We start from the raw sequence: 6,000 nt of genomic DNA on the forward strand, positions 1-6,000 counted from the left end.
AAGAATACTCATTGTACTGAGTGAGTTAGTCTTAATTATTTTAGCATACCTGGATGCCGTACTGACCCTAGGATGCTGTGAATCAGGACATCTGCCCCGAATCCCAGACTTTGGGGGCCCTGTATGGAATCCATTGGCATCCAAGAGGAACTGGAAACCAGATTTGGATGGCCTTTGAATAGCTGGGAGTGGTACTATGTGATTTTTGTTACGTCTGGTTTAGTTTCCAAGAGGCAAAGTAAGAATAACACAAAGGAGCTTCTTGGAACTTTAGACCCAGAGGACACTCTCTTTCTTTCTTTCAGAATGGAAATAAAGCTGGAAAGCTCTGTAGGAGGGGAGCTGTGAGAAAGGAGCTCTGGCGGAGGAGCAGTCTGTCGGAAGGGGGCCATGAGGAAGGGGAGATCTATGGGACGGGAACCTTGACGGAGAGAAGCACTGGGGGTGGGAAGCTCTGAGGGAGAGAAGCTATGTGGGACAAGTACCCTGAAGAATAGGATTGATGTGCCCTGATCCCCAAACTTTCCATAGGGATGCCTTTGCCTGGATATGTTCAAGTCAATGTTTGGAATTAGAGTATAAAAGAAGAGGTGCAAGTTTCTCTATGGAAAGTTTGTACATACCAACCATAGTTGGGCAAAGAAGCAGTTCTTGAATCTCCTGTGGGATTTCCTCATCACTATTTACAATCCCTATCTCTGGTCTTATGACAAGTGAAAACATCTTTCAGACACATACTATATCAAGCCCTCCCATAATGTTGGAGATGCAGTTAGATTATATCTAACACTTCTTTTCCCAGCCTGTTTCAACTTCACCCCAAATATTCCTGACAACTTTTTCTGAAATTTGCAACCTCGTAAGGCATTCTCAAAAGTCCTGGAAGTTCAGTAACCCCATATTCTGTACAGATTCCTTTATTCATGGGATGCGGTATCACTGGCTGGCCAGCATTTATTATCCGTCCTTAGTTGCCTTTGAGAAGGTGGTGGTGAGCTGCCTTCTTGAACTGCTGCAGTTCATGTGCTATAGGTAAATCCATAAGGCCGTTGGAGACAGAATTCCAGCAGTTTGACCCAGCGACACTGAAGGAATAGCGATATATTTCCAAGTCTGGGTGGTGAGTTGTCGTGGAGGGGAACTTGCAGGTGGTGGTGTTTCCAAATATCTGATTTCCCTGTTCTTCTATGTGGTAAAAATTGCAGATTACGAAGGTGCTATTTAAGGACCTTGATGAACTGTTGTAGTATATCTTGTAAATACACATGCTGTTGCCACTATGGTAGAGAAAGTGAATGTTTAAAGTGTTGGATGTGGTATAAGAACTGCCATGTAGTTAGACAGTGGTGCAGGACTGTGAATTCAAAGGTGAAGACGAAACTGATGATATTGAAAATACCCTCACTCAAAAGCACTTGCAACTATCATCTTCAGTACTGATACAGCACATTCTTTAGTGGCTGAGAGCCCCAGTGATCTGCTTAATGATTTTTCCTGAGTCAGCACAGCTTTCACTGCCTGAAAGGTGGACTGGAATCATGGTCAAGTAACTCCACTGAGGCCGGTATCCCATCACCAAGTCACCCTTTATTTACACGTGAACAGTCCTTGACTTTAGTACTGCCTCATTCAGAGTCAAGTGCCAGATTATCACCATCTCCCCTTTTTATTTGTCAGCCAGGGCTGCCTGATCAATCAGATTAGCAGCCACAGTCAGGAAACTCATATTCTATGGAGTCCAGCTGGCTGACCTCATTACAATCATTACACATGGACCAGGCAGCTTCACCTGCTGCCCAATGGCCACTCTCTGTGGAACTCAAATACCGATGGTCGAGTAGAATGGCACAGAATAAAGGCATCAAGACTATTGTCAGGATTGACCAGCATCATGTAGTGAATATGGTCACCCTGCAATTGCATTTTTCGGAAATACAGTCCATTTGCATTTAGATTTGGCACCCACAGAGCAATTTGTAAGTGGTCAATGGTACCTTGTACCATGGAGGAAGCCATTAACCTGACAAATCTTTTTTTTAAGACTGTGTAAAGTACCTCCCTCTATTGTCATGCAGTGTATCAGTTGAGTACCTCCCAGATAGGGCAGTAGTGATGAGCATTACTTTGTTCTCAGTGTTGCCATATATTTTGGTTGGCAGGCGAAGCTATAAGTATCTTGCTATGTCTGAGTCTTGCTTGAGAGAAAGTCTCCATTCTTCCTGTATGTAGCAGTGAACGGTGAACTGAGAACTGTCAGAGATATCACCCCTACAGTGGAAGGATCTGATGTAAAAATGTTCATGGCTACAGTCACCCTTACAGCCACTGGCCATGTATTCTTGTCTGCAGTGGGACTGGAGATCTGCCTGCAACAGATAGTGGATTTCAGTGTGCATCTTCTTACGATGTAGACGCACACACTATTCTTCACTGTGTTTACCATGAAGAGAATTGCTTTCTGAAGACCCTGGATAGATGCTGAGAGCCCTTCTCCATAATCTCTCCTCTTTCTTCTTTGAATAGCCTTATGTTGCCTTTCTCAATTCCCTGTAATACCACAGTCTCAGTAGAATGATAATTACAGCAGCTAAATGGTTTCTTCAGTTGACAGTTTCTCAACCTGCTAACACATTTTAACATTGAATATTTACTCTCTTTAATCACAATCACAGCGCAAGTTTGGAGCATCTACAGTGAAACAGTTTCAGTCTACTATTCAGCTGCTTTTTGTTCCGTAATCTTGAAGTCTTATCAATTGTAATGACTCTGAAATCAAATTTCTGTGCTTGTAATGTGGACAGTGTCACTTCAGGTCAGCAAATCTCTCCTACATGGTTCTTTTCAAGCATTCTTTGTTTATTTCTCCTCTATCTTCTTCTGTTCTTAATTTTCTGTCCTCAATGCTAATTTGTCTGAGCTAAGTGTTTTCTTACATAGAGCCCAGGTCCCTATTTCTCCTCTGATATTCTTTCTTGGATATTATTCCTGAATGTGGGGAACCACTGGGGATTCCTTTTCCCAAGTGGAGAACCAAAAAAATATCAGCCAACTTATCCTGGAATTTCTTCACTGGTTATCTGAAATGCAGAAGAAAAACATATGATTCTTCAACTTCAAAAGTGCTGTAGTTTAGGTTTGATGTGTTTTAACTGCAGCGATTAGAATCTCTAGTATTATAATCTGAAGTGGTTTAAATGCTCAGAGTCCCTTTAAAATGAAAAAGGAGTCAATAGCTTTCACTCAAAAACCCCTAATGAGGGGACATGGACAAAACATGGGACTATGGAGTGGCTAGAAAAGGGCATGTAAAATGGATGATGGAGGGTAGGGAGTGAGAGGTATGTGAGAATTTGACACTCATCATTGAAAGTGAGCTGATGTCCCCACAAATGGAAGTGGAGATTGTGACCTGTCAACTGGCTATTCATCTGCCTCTGTTCCTGTCTCCAACTTACCTCCAGAGGCAGCAGGCCTTACTCTATTCTGCCCCCATCTCTGTGACATGAAAGTACGATAGTTGATGGTATTTTAAAGCGATTAATCTGATGGATTAGGAATTCTGCCAATTTAGTTTATTGTATTCTCCACCAAAATACTGTTTTTGCGTTGCGCTCCAGACTTAGCCTATTTCTTTAATGTATCCTGGGGCCTGGATCCCTTGGAGATCCCCCAGTAACGTACTGGCAGAGAATAATTTCCACATGGATGCACGTTTGCTCACATGTGGATTGCTCTCATTGTTACTTCTAGTCAGTGGAGACTTAGTTATGAAAGTGCATATCACATTTAGTTCATGTGAAAGGACACTGAAAGCACATTTTAAGGGGAGTTAATTATATTGGAAAATATTATGATGTGGATTCAAAATATAAAGTACAGTTTCACTTAAATGTACACCAAGGTTACTGCCAACTTACCTAACAGATGAATTTATTGAAATAACCATTGGAGAGTCATATTATGGAGTTCTACTGTACTCTTGTTAAACTGTGCCTATTATAACTATTTTAAGACAGTTGTTGCCCCATTTGAAATAAGAATTAATCACTGTAGTGGACAGAAGAATTTTACAGAAGCTGATAACCAATCTTCTACAAATAACAGGTGATATTAAGTTTTAATTGTCTTGTGAATTCAAGTCATTGTATACTAGTTTGCTATAAAAAATGCAACTTGCATGTGAATATTTTGGGTTTTTTTTCAAAACTTCATTCTGCAGTCCACTTTTGTTGGCAGTCTGCTCCTAACAATACACAAAAAAGCCCCAAAAATGCACATTTTCAAGGTTGGTGTGTATATATATAGACATTTTCCATTGAGTTTGGGCTGTTTATAGCAACAACAGTTGATCAGTTTGGATTGAGGTGTCAGCACAATGAAGGAACTTCATTGCATAGATTCTTCTATTCATGCTTGAACATTAAATTAGTTGCTACTGTCTCCCCTTGTTAACTGTTCCATGATTATGTGGAGCACAGGATGATCAATTCAAGAAGGCAAAACATGATTAGAGCTTAAACTGCATTCAGACAGAGATAAAAATAGAAAGCCAAGGAAATGACTTGGGTGAGCACATAGCAATAGAAATTGCAGTATATTAGTTGTTGAAGTCTGTGTGCAAGTCTAGGTGATTGACATGTAATAATAGCTGCAGGACCGTCTAGCCTTTTTGATTTGAAAGGAAAAATTTTCAGCAATACATAGAAAAGCAATCTAACACCTAAAAACAGCTGATTTTGCTGCATTTACTGTAGTTGGCTTCTGTCATTAATTCTTTGCTGCAGTCTTCCATTCAACATTGAATGCCCTTTGGGCACAATTGTTCTTTCTGCACTCAATGCAGACAGTGTTTTATTTTAGATGTAATGTTATTTTGTTCCCTGAATTGGGCAACCGTACAGTTTATCAATATTTTCCCACTGCTTCAGGGTCTTACTTTCATCCCTAGCTGTAAACAACTCCAGCCAACATCACAAACTCTTTAATTAAAGGGTGTGCAGCAAGGAATTTTGGTTTCAACTATCCAGTGCTGTGCTTGTGTGTTAATTAAATAAGCTTGCAGCTGGTTTTAATAATGCCAGAGCCATGTAATAAGAGCACTAGCTTTAGTAAAATGACAGTGAATGAGCAAGTTGTCACCAATGTCTTGGTTCCTACCATCTGACAAACTCGAAAGAGCTTACCATTTGCAAACGATTTAATCAGCAGTATTGGATTGACCTGGTTCAGAGTAAAAGGTAAATCAGACATAGCAGAGAAGTTAAAGTGAATTTATATTCACTTATATTCAATCAGTGCTTATCACAATTTTACCTGTGATATTAGGTTAATTGCCTGCTTACCTATCTTCCCTTTTTTCCCCAGTGTTCACCACACTCCACACCATGTCAGGATACCCATAACTGCCAGAGCATTTGCTCTCAGCTTTCACCCATACCACTCTCAACTTACTTGAAATCAGGAGCCAAGTAGAATGGAGGAAGAGTTGGACATTTCTCATCATACTAATGAAGGTGGGTGCTCCAAAGTGCCACTGGTATGTAATATTGCTTCTAATTTTAAAGTTTAACACTAACTCACAGCTCCAATATAACTTCTCTTTTCAACTTGCAGCTATGTTCTTTTCTGATGTTTGTTAACCTTACTGTTAGCATCTCCAGTCAAATCGCTGACATTATGGATGGACAGGCAAGTTGCTATATTACCTTTCTAGAATGTTGGCAGACAAATAAAGAGAGAACTTATATTTGTGCCAGTAATGGTTCCTCAATGTGGTCATTTTTCTTTTTTTGAACAGATAATGAACTATATTCCCCATCACAGCATGGTGATTCTCCCTGTGGTTGGTAAGGGTATCATTAAATAAAAGCATAGAGGGTTGAAACTTATGTTTTCTTTTAACTGTTAGTTTTCTCAAGTTTTATGGAGTGTTTCTCTTCACAAGGCTCTGAGTATTTTTGCCAAATTACCGATCTCATATATTCCCTACAATGTGGAAGT

At 40.1% G+C, this 6,000-nt stretch overlaps 1 long non-coding RNA gene across 1 annotated transcript in view; it reads left to right on the forward strand.

Moving 5' to 3' along the window:
• Positions 1-5,692, forward strand: part of LOC125455145 (uncharacterized) — a 60,102-nt gene extending 54,410 nt beyond the window's left edge. The window contains exons 2-3 of the long non-coding RNA XR_007248165.2: positions 5,365-5,513; positions 5,614-5,692. This is a non-coding gene — a long non-coding RNA (uncharacterized LOC125455145). The remainder of the gene's footprint in view (positions 1-5,364; positions 5,514-5,613) is intronic.
• The last annotated feature ends 308 nt before the right edge of the window (positions 5,693-6,000 follow it).

The sequence above is a fragment of the Stegostoma tigrinum genome, chromosome 9, assembly GCF_030684315.1.
Source record: "Stegostoma tigrinum isolate sSteTig4 chromosome 9, sSteTig4.hap1, whole genome shotgun sequence".
Lineage (NCBI taxonomy): Eukaryota > Metazoa > Chordata > Chondrichthyes > Orectolobiformes > Stegostomatidae > Stegostoma > Stegostoma tigrinum.